Source organism: Neodiprion lecontei, chromosome 5, assembly GCF_021901455.1.
Source record: "Neodiprion lecontei isolate iyNeoLeco1 chromosome 5, iyNeoLeco1.1, whole genome shotgun sequence".
NCBI lineage: Eukaryota > Metazoa > Arthropoda > Insecta > Hymenoptera > Diprionidae > Neodiprion > Neodiprion lecontei.
In genome coordinates this window covers 22,469,784-22,488,296 of record NC_060264.1, presented here as the reverse complement: position 1 = coordinate 22,488,296, position 18,513 = coordinate 22,469,784, and the positions used below count along the sequence as shown (strand labels likewise).

At 41.6% G+C, this 18,513-nt stretch overlaps 1 protein-coding gene across 1 annotated transcript in view; it reads right to left on the bottom strand.

The window, feature by feature from the left end:
• Positions 1-7,865, bottom strand: part of LOC107223117 (protein muscleblind) — a 282,556-nt gene extending 274,691 nt beyond the window's left edge. Inside the window, exon 1 of the mRNA XM_046740801.1 lies at positions 7,758-7,865. The gene's annotated coding sequence lies outside the window, so the exon portion shown is untranslated. The remainder of the gene's footprint in view (positions 1-7,757) is intronic.
• Between the last annotated feature and the right edge of the window lie 10,648 nt (positions 7,866-18,513).

Here is an 18,513-nt window from a genome sequence, read left to right as displayed (position 1 = left end):
GCAAACCACACGTGCTATTTCCCGCCATAAAACTACTCCCCTAACCCTGTCTTCTCATTCTCTCTTTCTCCTGCTCTCTTTCTCTGTATATTCTTCTCTCCCTCTCTTTCTGTTTACTCTCGACGTGCGGTATACGAGTGGAAGAGCAACCCTTAGACCCCGGTGGTCCTAATACCGGTAACTTACCTACGCTTCGCAGACCCAACACGGTATCCATGCACCTTCTCCCTCTTTCCTTTTTCGCGACGGAACAGGGAGAAAAGGATTATAGAGCAAAATGAAAAGAAGGATGAAATTAAAAAATTTTTTTAACAAAGCGACAAGAGTAGGTGAAAAGGAAAGTTGCCACCTGGAGCGGAAAATCGGCTAAGAATTTGACGCAAGAAATAATAATGAGGAGAAAAAGAAAAGAAGGAAATTCGGTTGTTACGGAATGAAAGGAGAAAAAGGGAGGCGGGAGAACTGGGTAAGAAAAATAAAGATGAAAAAATGAGAAACTACAACCGAATTTATGAAAAAGACGATACGTGAAGACATGAATAGAGCATTTCCACTAATCATGGGGAAGTACATAAAGAGCACGAAGCTAGGAGAGAGGAAAACGAAGAAATAGAAAGTACGCAGTTTGGTAGAAGGAGAGAAGGATATGTATACGTGTATGTAGAGGGAGAGAAAGATGGAGAATGGCCGTCAGCGTGTACGACTGATTAGTTGGAAAACTGGCTCCGTTGGGCTCGAACGTAGGCTTTGCGGCGTCTCACGCGAGACCTTCCAGACGCCTCGGCGCCGCTCCCGTTTCCGCGTTTCCGCGTTCCCTCTTTCTCTACCCCTTCCTACTTTTACATTGCATAGTACCAATAACGCGCGGACATATGTACAATGAGAAACATTCTTAGAGCTTACTGACAAAGAAGAAAAAGAAGAAGAAGAAGAAGAAGAATTGAGGATTTTTTTTTTGGTCGTCTATCGGCCGACACATTTTATTAACTTTGCCATAATTCCTGTGTCAACAGAATTCAACACACGCACACACGTTGCGATCCATCACCAAAAGCGAATGAATGAATATGGCCGATATTCATTGTGCAGCAATTCAGTTTCATACATATACACTCGCACATGTATGCGGGAAATACGAAAGTCAAATATGTTCCATGCGTCTAACCTATAAGACTGTATACATTAGGGTAAGGCGAAAAAAAATTTTTTTTTTTTTTTTCAAACGTACATCAAAATTTTGGTAGAGTATCTCAAATAGTATATCTCATCTGAATATGAACTCTGAATATTTATATTTAGATGTGCCTATTTTGTGTTTTCCATTTTCCATCAAAACAACACGTAATGAAAATCGGAAATTTTTTTAATTTTTTTAATCGTCATCGGCTTGACTTTTAAACTATCCATATGCAGATCCTTATAGGAAATTTTCACGATCTATAAAAAAGCAATGAGAAAAATTTTCCTAACTCCGACCGATTACGAGATATTCGCCTATAAACATTGATTCATCGTATAAAGATATAAAAAAAAATTCCGATATTCTTTGCGTGTTATTCAAACGAATAAAGGAAATGAAAATAGGCACCTCTAGATATCAATATTAAGTGCTCATATTCGAATGAGATGTACGATTTGAAATGGTCAACCCGAAATTTTGATGCAGGTTAGAAAAAAAATAAAAAATTTTCTTTAGTACACCCTAGTGTGCATACATATACGTACAGAACCTGCGGTATCAGGATAAAATGAATCGTGTCATTCTGCTCGTGGTCGAAAGCTCAGAGGTAGTTACGAGAAGGGGAAGAATAGAAAAAAAGGGAAGGTTTCGTGAAAAAAAAAAAAAAAATGAACGGAATATCGTAAAAACGAGTAAAACAAGGCGGAAAATAATATATTTTGAAAGGGAGTAAAAAATAAAAAAAAAAAAAAGAAGAGGGAAGAGCTATATCCCGATCCTGAGGCATTTGTAGGTGCCTGTACACCTTCTGTAAAGCCCTTAAACGTGAACATGTGTAGCTCGATGTACCATCTCCCCCCCCCCCCTCTTCATCCATCCAACTACTCGGAAGAGGGATGAAAAAAAAAAAAAAATACGAACCCATAGAACGTGGCTCGCTCTTACCGATAGAAGTGGTGATATCAGCAGCGCGTGGGATGCCGCGATGCCTTTGCATACGTAGGTACGTATTTCATATTATAAGTGTACATGTGTTTGTGGACCATATATATATATATATATATATATATATATATATATATATATATATATATATATATATATATAGGTATACACACATGTATGGATGCAGAGACGCAGGAAGTGGGGAGATAAAATATTCAGCAAGGACAATTTTGTTTTAGTGCGGCCTCGCCTGTCACATCCGCACCCTGCGTACACCTTCCTCTACTTTCTATATTGGGACACGCGCGGGCCGTCTCGTATAAAGAAGAAAAAGAAAGAAGAAAGTGAAGAAAAGACAAGAAAATGATGAGAAATAAAGAAACCAAGAAATTAGGAACTACATGGAAACCAATGAATTATTCTGACATAGAATTATGCATGAGAAGGGCAGTAAACAATTAGAAGATATTTCGAAAGCGACAAATCTTTTTCTCGCTCGAACGTGAGAAACTTGTACGCGGTACAAGATAAACAAAGTTGCTTTCGAAGTTGAAACTTTTCCGTATGCAAATAACGTTGCATGCTAAGACGTCGTCTTCTGTCTTAAAATTGTTACCGCTCAACCGTATTTAAAGATGTGGACTTTGTCGTGATAGCATTTTGGAGAAAGTCCAATTCATTACGAAAATCAAATTCCAACATTACTTGTAAAGTCAGTAGCTTAGACATTAGAGAATTTTGAAGATAAGTTTTTGTAAAAATTGACTTTCGACTTGAAAGTTTGTAAATTTTGAACTATTTCAAGCCCAGACTTTGTTCGGGGTAGTTTTTTTTTCTTTTGTAGAGAATCAAATCAAATTCTCTACAAATCGCCGCTGCGTGGATACACCTACCATTAGAAAAAATTATTGCTATCTTCATCCCACGTTATTTAAATGGAAAAACTTTGAATTTAGAAAATGAGCTTTCGAAATAGGATTCAAAAGTTATACTTCCACGAGTATGTTTTATTTTCTCCTGCGTATAAAATTTCTTCGTCCGAGAGAAACGGCCCAATACATTTAAACAGTAAAAAGCAAAGAGAGTGAGGAGAAAAAAATTTGCAAGCCTCTTTTGGGTTGCTGGATGAAGCCTCCCAAGAATCTGTCTCAAACTCAAGCTCAAGCTCCGAATCGCGACCCTAATACTACCTATATACATACACATATAATACATATGTATGTGTACATGATATACACGAGAGGAAGGCCTCAAAACATCTCACATGTCCGCAAGCTCGAAAGTCCTTCGCAGTTTTTTTTTTTCTGATCTTACAAACTTATTGTTTTAAGGTTCCTTATAGAATTTCATTTTATATTTTTTTATATTCAATTTTATCGCGTTCAATTTGACTTACGGTATTTTCAATTGATGCGATCTGTGTTTTTTTATAAAATTCTGTTTTTGAATGGAGCTAAATTGTACGCTTCTTTTTTCTTTGTCTTATAATCGTTACATTTTTTTTTTTTTTTTTCAAGAGTAACTACAGGCCGTCTGAAAATGCGTTATTATTCATAATTATCATCTATGCAGGTATACGTACGCGAATGCATAAGTATAAGCGAGCCGTAAAACATCTCGTAGAGAATGCAGAAACGCAGAGATCTGAAGTGATGCGAGGGGGAAATTGAGAGGGTACAGCGGCGACGAAATGACCCAAGTTAGATGACAGTCGTTCATGTTTTACAGCGTTGTACGAGCGTTTTACCTCTGCCTCCTAATTTGAAAACTTTTCTTTTCAGTTTTTCCTTTTTTTATTTCGAATTTTTTTCCGTAATTTCTTTCGGTTTTTTTTCTCTCCCCACTTTTGTTTCTCTGTTTTCCAGCTTTTCCACTTTTCTCTAATTTTTTATTTTCATGTAAAATATTTCTCCCTCGGCCTCTCGCCCGCTACTCTCGCGTTATATTACTTTTGAATATGCACACACTTCAACCTTAAGCTACATTCGCTATGCGTAACATGTTCGTTGATTCTGTTTTCCACATTTCTTTTTCATAACTCCCCGTCCGTGGTTTTATTTCTCCGATTCATTTCCACATTCTCGTCCTTCTTATTTATCGTTAATGCACGTATCCTGGCACCGTATACATGGACTGAAATAGAAATGTATTGAATCGTGCACCGCGCGCCATCTGGAAGCCGAACAGCCAACCCTCTCAGGCCTCAGGGTGGAAACCCCAAAAAACTCTCCGTCCTCTGTTGAATCATCGAACAATCCCCATTTTTCGCGACTCAGGCACCAGGATTCAGACTTTCTGACTGAAAAATGACGACGTTCCGGTCCGATCGAAATTTTCTACCCCATTTCGATTGAAGTTCTCTTTGGGACCGACCGAATTACACGAGAAAACGGATTTCGCGGGGGTTGAGACTCGCCGTGGGGTGTGAAAAAATGCATTGTGATGTACAAAGCCGGGGGCACAATGAAGGGTGGGTGTGAAAAATATCGTCACCTTACACACATACGCGCAGGGTGTAATTCTCGTTCGATTTTGTATGTATACATATACGTATATATTAAGGGCGCGAATCACTGCACAGCCGGAAAGTTGGGGGAAAAAAAAGGAAAAAATTTCTGCGGGATTATCTGTAATTGGAATCGCATGTAAATCCGCGTGCCTAGCTCGGCCTGGTAACTGATGCGTCGATCAACCCGCCAGCCGGCAGCAGCCAACCCCCTCGTCCTGAGTCCTAAATCCTGAATCCTGATACGCAAAATTATTCGCTCATATTGCCGCTGCCAAGTTTCGCTGAATTACTCGCTTCCGTGCTTCAACCAAATCAATATATAGCTGGCCAAAGATGCAGCGTGGCGGCTTTTTTCTGGTTTGCGTTGATAGTTTTGTTTTTACGAACTTCCAAAATGTCCTTTATTCGAGCTTTCAATTTTGCAATGTACACGATAAAACAGATAAGGGGAACAAGGAATTGAGCTAGGCTAGGATAAAATGTAGGTATGTTGAGTTAGGTTAGGTCAAGTTGAACAAAATTTTTTGAAGATCAGGTAAATCAAAATATATGCTGGATTAAAATCAGGTTGAACTGTAGGTTGGGTGTATTTTTAATTTTGAAATAAAATTTTTTCAACCTCACATTCTATATCTCTATCAAGTGACCAAAGTTAGTATCGAAATTTCAAAATTCTTAAATGACAAAGTCAGGTTATGCATAACCCTAGCTCACCTTAGGTTATGTCGTTTAATTTTGGAATAAAAAATTTGCAATCCCCCAGTCTGTGTTTCTGTTCAATGCCCGAAGCTATTTTCTAAGTCTTTTAATCTTTGAATGACAAGCATACGTTCTGTAGTGCGTACTTGTTTGCGGCGTTTTGGCGAACGGGGAGGAGGTAGAAGGTGGGGGGTAAGTTTCGTGATGAAACGTAATTTCCACTAAGTCATTTATATTCCTCAGGGTTAATCCTCACCCCCTCATGCCGCGATCCCGACCTCACTACCCTCCCTCTATCCTCCATCCTCCAACCCCTTATACTCACTTCTTCATCCCTAGAGGCATTATTGCTGCACCGTTATACACGTGGGCGGGATACGGGAGGCCATGACGTTTTTTTTCTTCCTTCTTTCTCAAATCTTCTTCTACGTACTTTCTTTTCTAACTCGAATTTTCTTTGTAATCTTCCTTTCTCTTCTTTTTACTTCGAGCCGTAATTTTCATTTTTATCGTCCAAGTAGATTTATTCGATCCTACAAGACTTCCAATATATCACCGTGACGAGACAGTAATCATGCGCGAAAGAAAAAAAAATACATCAAAATATTACACGAGTAACTGTATTTTTTACAACTGGATATACTTTTTTACATTCGCGTATCTGTCGTATGAAAAACCAACCAAAAAGATAAACCAAATTATTCAATCAATTCCGCCCGTCACCAAAAATCCCAAAAATTTATCCCAAATTTGCTATTCCCTCCCTCCTCCCTCATGTTTTCTTCCCCCTTTTCCCCGTTCTCGGTTAATTTTCAGTTATAGGCGGAATATTTTATCGCATGATGATTTATGTACGGCAAATTAACGATGGTATGAACCATGTATGTATTTCTCTCCCCCCTTCTCTTAGCCACTCTTTCGCTCATTGGGTTGCACGAGGCCAGAGAGGTGAACTAATGTAAGAAGATCCCCTTGGATTGATGAATCCCTGGCAACCCTTATAGGCTCCGGGTATATCCCTGATCCTTGGATCCTTGGATCTTTGGATCCTTGATCCAGTCTTAACCCTTAGCCCCCTTTCCCTCCTCCTGCTTTAACCCCCTGAGTGAGACGCGCGACAGAAGCTGCAGAACGCGTGTGCTGCCTATCGATGAGCGAAAGACAAGATTTTCGTTTTTTGAGACCCGATATATATGCAAGCTACAAACGTTCGCGTTCTTCAATAAGACTCAACCTCATCTTTGTGGTTTTGCGCGTGTATTTTTCTTCTCCGAAGTTCAAAGCACGTAGAGAATAACACTGCAGAGGACAATCTGGCGACTAATTGATGAGTTTTTCACACGCATTTTTCACCTGCCGAATAAGATAAATTTTATTTCTGAATTATTTCAGATACTTTTCAAACAATTTCTATGACCAGCTTTTTGCAATTTTTAATTTAATTTCAAGCAAGAATGGAAAATGAAACCGATGACGAGAATTGCAAATATTTGAAGGAACGATAACGGAAATGAGAAGTGAGAATAAAAACAAAATATAACAAAATATGCGACAGGGCGTTGGTAGATATGCGGAAATAATGTAATCTATGCATATTAACGAGGTTTATTATTAGTCTCGCCGCTTGACGTATAACATAACAGCCGTGAAAAGCTACAGGTGGGCGTGGAGGGACGTTAAAGCGATAATAATAATGACAATCATGAAGATAATAACAGAGGAAAAAAATAAGTAGAAATAAATTAAAAGCGTGTACGTAAATAATCCACAAACTAAAATACAAGCGAGATAAAAATAATACTCGGGTATTTTTTGTATTTCACTTTTCTTCTTCTAACAAGCGTTATATTCATCAATTATTATTATTGCTGATTCCTTTTGTGACCAAGTTTTTCGCCAGTGATGCTCAAATATACTCAGGTACACGGAAATACACGTTATTCACGTCTCATAGCTGAGCGTTATTGCTAGGCAGTTGAGCCGCTAACGATGCTAATTACGGTAACGAATTGTTTCGCGACATGTACATATATACACGTAAATATATGTATAACCATATCCCACGCCTCGAGTAAAGGGACGCGATGTAGTTAAGGGTGAAATATCACTGCACAATACAGCGCACGTGAACGTCGAGAAGGTATCAGGACTAGGAAACGTTGCGAGGCCTTAAACTCGAACCGCTACTCAACTTACATTGGAAGTAGAATGTCGTGCTTCGTGCAAATAACGCAAAACCTGGGTTGATTTAATCGCATCTTTCGACTTTTTCCGTTTTTTCAATTCTTCAGCTTTTGGTTACTTTTATGTAAATATAAATATGTCACAAATTCAAATCGGTACAATGTCATTGATTCGTCAAAAACACAAATTGTCAGTGGATTCCATGGAAACAAGGTATAAAATTTATTTAGTGGAACTCACCGATTATCTCATCCGCAGATTCGTTCGTTCTTCCAGTTTCAGCTTCACTTCCGATTGATACCAGCACTGCATGAGACGCGCGAATGCTGATGAAAATTACGAAAATCGGATAGAACACATTCGACACACAGCACAGTAATTTGTTCTATTTGTACATACGAAGAATTCAGTGTAAAAAACGATATCAGAGATCAAGGAAATAGTGAAAATATATGAGCGGATTCTGTGTGGAAACGGCTATACGATCTCCACAGATTTAAAAACCGAACAAAAAGAGCCGAAAAAGAGAATAATCCGGCAACTGGAAATAAAGATAAACGCGGGATTTGAATTCGGCGCCGAGAGCGGGTGGAATCGACGTGCGCAGAACGTCGACTCGGCTCGAATGGCTAGTGCGCAAACTGCACAGCGCAGCAAGGCAAGCCCATCTATTTACTCGGCGTAAGCCGGGCCGTGTTTGCGTTTGCGAAGCGAGTCGAGCGTGGCGTGAGGCGCGGCCAAGAAAGAGAGGCGAGCGGAAGAAGAAAGCGGGCGATGCGTGGCGTGTTGCCCTCGGCGCCTTGTTCGCCTCAGTCGCGTCGTTTACCGGGTTGCATACGCCGAGGAGACGAGCAATGTAGTCTCGTTCAAGGGCTGAGAACCGCGTTGCGATCACCGAACCGGCAGCGAAAAACACACCAAATTACCCGCCCTGGATTACAGGAATTTATCAACACTCTCTTCACCCTCGATATAGGACAGGCCGGCGGCCATATTTATTCCAAACTGCTACGCGCCGCTCTTGCGCCACCGCTCATCGATCCTTTTATTCCATTCTCCTCCCGCCTCCCCGTGATGCCTCGCGCTGCCACGTTCGCCACGCGGCGCCGTTGCTGCCAATCTCGATTATAGCCTCTTCTTCTCTTCTCTGTACCTTTCGATAGATAAGCGCGGGAAATACTACGAATTTGAAATTATCCAACGATGTGGGATCACTTTCATCAGCTAAACCGTTGTTACACAATTGTAAAATAAAAATATTTCTGTTGGTAAAGAGATGTCGAGTCATAGCGTAGACCGATGGGAAAAGAATGTGAAAATTTTACTTACTCTTTGGTGACAGAAAGGAGACCAATGTTTGGACGTCTCGTTGAATAGGCGAGGTTTGTTAGCGGGAGAAAAAGTGTCGAAAACAGGCTTTTGACATTTTCCGAGAAACACTTCCTTTCTGATAATATTCTTAACGTAGGTATGCTAACATAATTTTTGGAATCAATCTTCGGTGTGCCTACACTGTGAATTCATTTTTGCAATAGAGCCATAATGCAAAAATATTTCGTTACGGTTTAGGGAGTTTCGAAAAGTAAGCTACACGTACACTTGAGTGAGAAAATAGGGATTTGCTCAATTTCAGAATACCCTCATCCTACGCACACAAACTGAATCATATACAACGCCCGATGTTTACTCCGAAAATATTTAGTATTCCCTTCTGCGAACATTCCCGAGATCTCGAGGCTGCCCTATACCTACAACTATATCTAAAACTTTGAGCTCTAGGTTATACGCAATTCTGCACAATACAACCACGCACGTTACTTCTAATATTTTCATTTGATTCGCGTTCGAATCTGTAAAGGAGAATCTGATTCGGATCCCACTTCATCAAAATTCAAATATTCTCAGCTTAGTTTATTCTCTACTTTCTAATCTATCTATTTGGAATCTCTGTATTAACTGGGATTATATCCCGGATTGTTCAAGAGTAATAGAAATTGATTTTCAATTTTTAAAATCCATAGATTTTGCTCCCACAAGCATCGATTGTACAAAACAAGTTTTTCCTCTGGCTAGTAACAAGTTTCCCAGCAACCCTCGAAATCATGGGGTCTTTTCCCTCGGTTCCAAAACAACACACACGAGTGCGTAAAATAATTACCGTACGTTGTACGCAAGTAAGGATGTGGGTGCCCATACACTCGAACGTATGCACATACCTGCAAATGTAATAATTCACCCCTCACCACCCCTGCTTTGCCCTTCTAACTTTGCAGCACAGTTGTGGTCGCACGACGACGCGACCGAACGCTTCGTGGCTCCACCGCGGAAGATCGTATTAATTATCCTCTGAGGGATATTCCCGGATATACCCCCACGGTTTACGCGTTATCCACACCGCATGCTAAGTACCGATCCCTCCGCCAAGCTTACCAACTGTATCGCGAAGCGAAGGGACGGTTTTTAACACAGGAGAAAATCAGTCACCCGTTTGTTTATTTCCCGTTCGATTTACCATTCTATTTTATGACAGTATTTTTTCAACACTAATCTTGTTTATCGGGGATTATGCAAATACGTTTACGATTCTTAAATAATTTTTTTCACTTTACCTTTGGCACGAAAAAAAATTCATAACTCAAAATTGAAGTTCGTATGATTGGTGGAAAAATTTCAGAAATTCCCACGTGTTTCGAAAAGAATTCGCTGCGTTATCATGCATACCTTGATCATTGATTTGTAGTACTATATATGTATGGATATATGCGTACGACAACCTAACAGAGGAATGTAATTCCAAGTGTGACGGGAATCGGGAATCGAGGAGAGAATGAGAAATGTACGGTGCTTGTAGAATTCTATAGAGGACGGTGGTGCAGCTTCGACCTCACCTCGTATTCTCATTTCTCTTTTTCTCTCTCTTTTTCACTGGATGGGTGTATCTAAAAATAAAAAATTCAATTCATTTCCATATCTAAGGTTATTTAAATCGAACCCTTGGAGAAATCACTCGAAGGAAAGGAACGAGAGAAAAAAAAAACAACACTCGAAGAACACACACACACACACACACTAGCGCGTACATATCACAAGATTTCGGAATGCTCGAGAAGGCGTCATGATCACAGACCGAATATTTATTATCGAAACGATTGATCTGCGATCCTTCCATTTTCAACACCGCCTCCTTCCTGCTTTCTCCACCCCTTAACCCTGTTATTCGCAGATCGATATCACTGAAATTGAAACTACGCAGTCTCGTTTTTACCAATATACATACGCGTAGAATGCATACAACATTGTATACCCGGGACCATTTTTCGCTCATAGGCTGTTCGACTTCGAGAGAAATTAATCACGAGTAGATAAATTTTTGATTCTGGGCAAATTCCACCGACTTCGAATGTCAACAAGCACTCTTTTGATCGGGAAGACTAGTCGGCGTTTCGATCGATTCAGTTTGAACCTTGAGTTTCATTACCGAAGAAAATTGAAATGCAGTTTTGAACATCCCCTGACCTCATGAACATCAGGGTGATATAATACCAACAGCGATACGTTAGCTCGGTACCAACATATCATGTTTAGTGACCATTAGCTGCAACGGTCGACGTAGCCGCGACGTCTAGACACTTCGGCGCCGTCAGAAGAAGCACTAGCTAGTACATCCGGCACTAGGACTGGGTTAAACAAAATCGCGGCAATAACGAGGCTGCACGAAGACCCGAGTCACCGTTACGGTTAAACAAACCTATCTCAATTTTCCCATCTAGGGTGAAAAGTAAGCGAGGATCACGGAGAGATTCTTGCGTTCAGCAGGCGTGTCTTGAGGGTGGTCGACAAGGTACACGGAGGAAACAGAAACGCGCATATCCGTTGCCTTGCGTGCCAAATGTGGACCCTGAAGAGTTCGCGGTGACCGGAAGTTCCCGTTTCGAGGAGGAACTCCCAGCGAATACCCTTTCGCGCTGTTCATGCCGATGCATATTCACATGTGTGATCTATCCTACACGTGGCTGCCTTGCCTGTTTACCATCCGCTTTGCACCAGACCCAAGAATCTATGATTCAGGAAAGCCGTACGTCTCCTTGAGTTAGGGACAACACAGACGCCTTCGAGTCTGTAAGCTATACTCACTGGCGACCAAATTACACCTTGGGTTGGTAGCGGTGTATGTTTATTGTATCTGGAGGTGCAATGAAAAGTATGAGTTAAAGCCGCAATTGTTTAATTGTCAGCTGAGTGAGTCTCCATCTTTTTGTTTTCTTGAATCCAGTTCAAATTGGTTACAACGTCATCAAGAAAGGCTGATCAATTCGGACGCGAAATTCTGTAAGAGTTTCCTCGTTTCTGATAAATTTATATTGTAGTTCGGGAAAAAATGGTAATTTGAAAAAAATTATGAACAAGGTGTAAATTTAGGGGAGTCTTGAAGAACCGGCTATGTTTAAGATCAAACCCAGAGCTGATTGATGTTTCTATACTTACAATTAGGTACCTACGCTTTCTTTTTCGATTCTTCATATCAAAAACTTACGCGGTCTATGAATTCACATTGTAGTCTCCCACGTGTAGCTGTAATCAGTTTGCGACTGTTCTAATACCTTCGACCCCGAGGCGAAACGGAGTGGCTTAAAGTGACTAGGGGAGACGTGGGTAGCGGATGTTATAGTTTCACGTAGGGAAAAGTCAGAGATTGGAGATTGCCGGTGGTGCTGGTGAAGGAGAAATGTTTTTTATTCCTCTTCTTCTTTGTTTTTGTCTGCCAATTTTTTCCCTCTTGTTTTATTTTTCTCCCCAAGAAGAGAGAATCTGGCGTGGAGCATGAAGCTTGGAAAGAAAAAATTGGAGGGATTGCGTAGCAATTCTTCGCCTCTACGAACCTCTCACTCTCATTTTCACACCCTGCGCTCTCCTGGCTTCAAGATGTCGTCGACGTCGTTTGCAGATAAAACAACTACCTACTCAAGAAAGTTTACACCAAGATGAAGGCAGGCAGAGGGATGAATTCGTCTCGCTGTAGTGAACTGGGTAGTTATATGAATGGATGGGTGGATGAATACAGAAAAGAAAGGAATATCAGATAAAAAGAATAAGAAAATATCGTCATATTTTTTTACTTATACTCTACACCATTGAACGTGAACTTGAAATTATTAAAACGCTTATTACGGAGAAAATGAACAGAAAGACCACGAAGATCATTGAAAATCACCAAGACATAATGTAAGATTCGATATTCTTTTACTTTAAACTTGCTGTATTGTACAAGTTAGCCAGGAAACAGTAAATACTGCGTACATCACGAAGAAAACTAACTTTAAGAGGGCAAGAGATCACGAAGCAAAGGAAGAAGAAGATGAAGCAGAGGTTCACCGATATCAGTGTCAATGTAGTTTTTCAATTATCTGTCTTGAAATACCTGACGATTTTCAAACCGATTATCGTCATCTTCTTCCTCAGTTTCCTACTTTTGTCCAAACTTCGCGTTCTCTATTTTTTTACCTTTCTTCCCTCGCCCTTAGCGCTACCTTTTCCCACCTTTTCCGACTTCGTCACAAGGCCGTGAATTGGGCACGCGCGAAAGCCTAACGCAATCGTCTGATCCTGCAGCCTCGTACGCGAGTTGCCGGGTCCCTCTATGCGATGTCTCTCCCTCTTCTCCCGTCCTCATAAGAAGAGAAAAAAACGTGACTACCGCCCTGCCAGAGGCGAGAATAAGAAGAATAAGAATAAAAAGCGGAGGTAGAAGCCTCCGAGGACTTTTAGCAGCCGAGGGAATGAGCCTTGAGCACATAATTCAGCCATCCAGCAGTGCTCGAGTCCCGCGGCGTGCTGGTTCACCTGCCTGAGCGAAGAAGCCAAACTACCCCTCTCCGTTTTACTCCGGGGGTCGCAGAGCAGACGACATTTCGAGGAAACTAGCCGAAATTTCACTGTCTTACTGGCTGGGTCACCGTGAAAGAATTTTTTTCCACGTGTGCGTCCTTACAACTTCAGGGGGGAAGTCCGAAGATGGACGCAGAGTGAGGAATAAACCGGAAGAGGCTTCGAAACCTTCACTCCTTGTCCAAGTACTCAGCCCTATCTTCCTCTATCGTTATTTGATTCGTGCTTTCAACCTGCACACTGCGACACAAATTATAGTTAATAACTTCCGCAGTGTGTAATTTCGTTTTAATCTAATACTTTCTAGTGCCAATCTGAGACCATTCAACGCGGATGTAACCATATCGAATACAAATTCAACAGCACCTATCTTATCTCAATCTGACATTATTCAAACTGAACTGAATACTATCTGATATCGATTTAACACTATCCGATGTCAGTCTATACTCTATCCGATGTCAATCTTAGACTATTTATTATGAATCTAACACTGTCTGATATCAATTTAACACTATATGTTATTAACCACACACTGGCCGATACGAATCTACACTGTTAGAAATGCTTTGTTAAATGTAACATCGAAAATATTCTATGGAAGGCCACACCATTTTAGTGTTGATTTTAAGACCACTTGGTGTCAAGAATCGAACGATTTACACCGATAATATTTAATTGTACACTAATCGGTGTGGACTTTTATCGACACCGTGAATTTTGTGACAGTGTAAATCTATCCGATGTCAATACAACACTATCCGATGTCAAGTTTCCAAAACGCCGACAGAGATTGCTCTAAACTAGTCCATATCGGTTAATTTTAGTGCGAAACGTTTTACAGTGCGGCAAAGCGTGGAAACTGAGGGGGAAAAAAATTTGAGACCCTGCTTGGCAGTTTCTTCTTTCTCTACGGTTCGCCTGAAAGTTGGTGCTGGTTACTTTTCGCGCGTCCCGTAGACGGTTCGGCGGTTCTATCCTCTCTTTGTATTCCTGGGGTGCAACACGGAACACGCGGGACAATTTGGTTAGCTTCTGAAGCCCCGGGACGCCCCGTTTCGGCCCCTTTACCATCCCCGGCAGTATGGGAGAAAATGAACACGTGTACCAGCCGTGAGTACGTGCCGCGAGACGCGGGATAAAAGCGACGTTGTGTGCTGGATGCTGCGGGGAGGGCGGGGGTAGGAGAAGAAGAGAGAGCAGGAGAGAGAGAGAGAGAGAGAGAGAGAGAATCAGAGGGCGAGAGGGGTGAAACCCGATTAGCACCTAACCCGGAGACACCGGGGTATTAATTTTCCCTTCGTGTTATCACCGCCTTCCTAACCATCCACTCACACGCGCTTCCGGAATCCGTTCGGTAAATAATAACAACATGGGAGGGTATGTGTTTCGCCCACACGTCAGATTCTCGGCCCAGCGAGATGAATGGAATTTAATTGACGGTGTATCCTCGTCATCCCGGATATCGCAGACTTGATCCTGGGCTTGCGATCCCAGAAATTGAAGAGATCAACACAACCTTCAGCGGTGCTAATTTTTTTTTTTTTTTTTTTTCACACCGGCTATCGTTGCACGGGACAGAAAGGTTTTTGAATTTTTTCGCGAGAAGGGTGGGAAAAGTGGTTTAAGGATTCAGACAATCTTCCAAGACTCTTTTCTTCCTAAATTGCAGAATTTTGACAATATACATTGCCGCTAAAAACAAAAAAACAACGAAATCAAAATTCAACGACTGAACAGATGTACTGAGAATTAAAGGGAAAAAAAAATTTTAAAAAAAAAACCACCGATAAGCCAAAGATATTGAGAAATTCGTTCTGATTTCTGTTTTGCCTTTCGGTTTTTTTTTTTTTCTTTCTACGCTAAAAAACAATGTCTAGTAAAATGCAAAGTTCCACATCGTGTATTCAGGTAATTGAAATTTGTTCAATTTATGTGCCAAGGGGAGACAGGCGGATGTTTTGGATTGGAAAAAAGGGAGGAGAATGTATAAGATAGAAGAAAAGAAGGAAGATGTTTGATGCGAGAGGAGCGACGTGTGGATAACCGAGATGACTGATGCTCACAGAGAGAGGTAGACAGAGAGAGAGAGAGAGAGCAGCAGCTGCTCGGTATCGCAATCAGTCTCGAAGTCCCTGCAGTCAACAGCGTGAAATTAAACGGTGTATTCCTGCTCCTGCCGCCACAGCCGCCGAGATATCCCCGAGGGCCTGAACAGGTGAAATTCGGGAAACACGAGGGACGGAGAAGGAAGAAAAGAAAAGGCAAAACACAGTCCTGATCGAGATGGGAAAACCGTCGCATCGATCTTCCCTCTCACTGTCCTTCATTTATTGGTCTGTATTCCAACCGGAAATCAAGATTTCCCCGTGAAAAATCGCAAAAATATTGCCTCAGCGGTAACTCCGATAGTCAGGTGGTTTTCAAACCAGGCCAATTCGAAGTTCGAACCAATGACGGCAGCGGGAATTCGTAACGGTCGCTGAGCGCGCGGACTGCGATTGGTCAACTTAAAAAGTTCACCAGTTTGAGAACCGAAATAACCTTCAAATTTTTCGCCGGGACGAAATCGTCTTGTTTTCTTTCTGAGAATACAAATTCCTCGGAGAGAAAGGCCTCGGTGGATTATGAAACTGAAACAAGGGTGAAGCTTAAGGTTATTCCGCACATGTCGTACTCGCGATAAATAAATTCAGTTACCAAGTTTCCACCTCTTTCCGCTTTCTCTCTGATGGTTCCTCCTCACATGTCGCATCTCCGGATGTGTCCTGCGAAACGCGCGGGCTGCGGGGAAAGGGGTGGGGGAAGGGAGTCTCGGAAAAACTTTTTGAAAGCTGAACGCGGGCTGACTGGAAGCATTTCTCTTCTTCTTTCCGTCCTCTTCCCCTTTTTCCTGGTGCTACAGGCCTCCCTGACACATTAACTAACGGTCGCGACTCGACTCGGCTTTCCGCCGGAGCGATTTGCATCGCGCGGCCATTCCGCGCACGTCCTTGCGCGACGCCATCTTGCGTCACTTTACTTTGATGTCTCCGAGACTAATTTCCAGGCTCAGATCCTCGCTGCTCCTCTTCTCTTCTCTTCTCCCTCGAATTCTTCGCGCTGCAAGGAACCGAACGCGATACCCGACAAGTTTTCCAACCTCCCGTCGCGTCGGAGGAAATACAAACCCCACGTTGTAGTGTCTGGTCTTCCAGTACGTGATGCGCCTCGCTCAGAGATATCTGTGATCTTCATGCCCCGGACGTTTCAATTTTGAATGTAATCGGGGGAACACCGCCTCGAGACAGACTCAAAACTTATCCAATTTTCAAATTTCACTAACTGAAGGGTCTCAAATCGGTTCAAGGACCGATCTTCGAGTGATCAGTCAGTTGAAAGAAGTTCTGAAAAAATTCTGAATTCTCAAACTTCTTGCAGTTTGCGATACTTTTGAAACAGTAACGTGCGAGCAAAGTTTTATCGTTGAATTTTTGTTGGATTGTCAATATAGCGTAAACGTTTTCCACAAAAATCGATTTTGGTTACGAAAAATCCGCAACTTGGATGTAAAATTAACAAAAAAAAAAATAAAAAAATACGATCTAAGGGTCCATAACAGTCTTAATTTTTGAGAATTCGAGCTCGACATTCGGACAGAATAAAGACAAATTCAAAATTTCAACCCCCGGCGAACTGGTCATGCTAAACTGACTCAGACTCTTAATTTCGCCTACGAATTGAGAGAGAAAAAATCATTGAATGAAACTCTTTCGTGATTTGAAAATCTTGAGAAATGAATACAAATATACAAAGCAGGGGATAAAAAAATTCTGAAGAGAAGAAATCGAAGAAAAGAAAATAAGTGGCGGCATCGATTTGGCCTTCGGTGTTATTGCGACAATGTGAACAAGCATATTTCTCCGCCCCCGCTTTAAATTTCGTTTAAGAAAATTGACACGCGAAGAGGGTTGCTGGGGGAAGCGGGGATTGGCAGTGCCATTTTATTTACGAATATTACGTTACTTACCTCGAGCAGCAGCGGAGACTCGAGAGCTCGGCGGAAAAGCCCGGAGGGTGGGAAACAGACTCGGGGAAAATTAGGTACGTATTATTTCCCTCGGCATCCGCAATTCTCCCCAACCAAACCTGTTAATTATCCTTCGATTCGACAAATTATTGAATATGTCAAAGAGAGACGGAAAAGAGGATGAAATAGAAATTGAAACAATATCTCTATTGGTGGTAGAAGAAAAAAAAAACAGAACAACCCAAAGTATCGAAAAACGAACATCGATTCTTCACCATTTGTTGTTTTTTTTTTTTTTTTTTTGGAAGTGCAATATGTGGAACGATAATGTAAGAATAGGAATACAGAAAATAAATAGTGAAACTTGACTGAGAATTAGTTGAAGAGAGAAAGCAGATTAATCCAATTTGAATTTGTCTTTGGAATTAACGTACAATCGAGTAAGTATAATTTCATTTAGTTTTTGGGCTTCCATTTTCTTATTACGTACGATCTTCATCTTCATCCCCCCCCCACCCAATAAAAGCTTCTTCGTCCAAACCACTTTCCACGTTTCTTGTTGCATTCGAATTTTTATTATTACTCTTTTCTCCGCGTATTTTCTACCCTCTCCTATTTCTTAATCATTATCAATTCCGAGTTCCTTCGCCGGCAGTGTGCATAAATTTTCCAACAAGAAGATCGTAAATTTTTTCTCCCCGCGCGAAAAGAGTGAGAGAGAGGCCGGAGCTTAACGAGGCGGGAGTCTTTATTATTTGTTGGCAGTTAGAAGGGAGGGGGTGAGGCTATATAACAGCCGGCAGCTTGTCGTGATACGGAATTTCGTCATACGTCCGTGTATCCGTACGAGAATACCGGAAGGAACAAGGCAGGGCCGTAACAAAACAGGGATAAGACCTCCAACTCCCCGCGTGCCGGGTATAAGGGCTCAATGATTTATTAAAGAAGCATTTACAGCCGGAACGTGCCTCGTGTACCCTCGCCGATCCGAGGGCTGAGGCCTGAAGGACCCTTCCCCGAACCCTCGAATACCGGATCCACGTGCCCCTTGCCGGCTGAGTAACTTACTTACATCGGCCGATCTCAATCAGCGGAGAACTG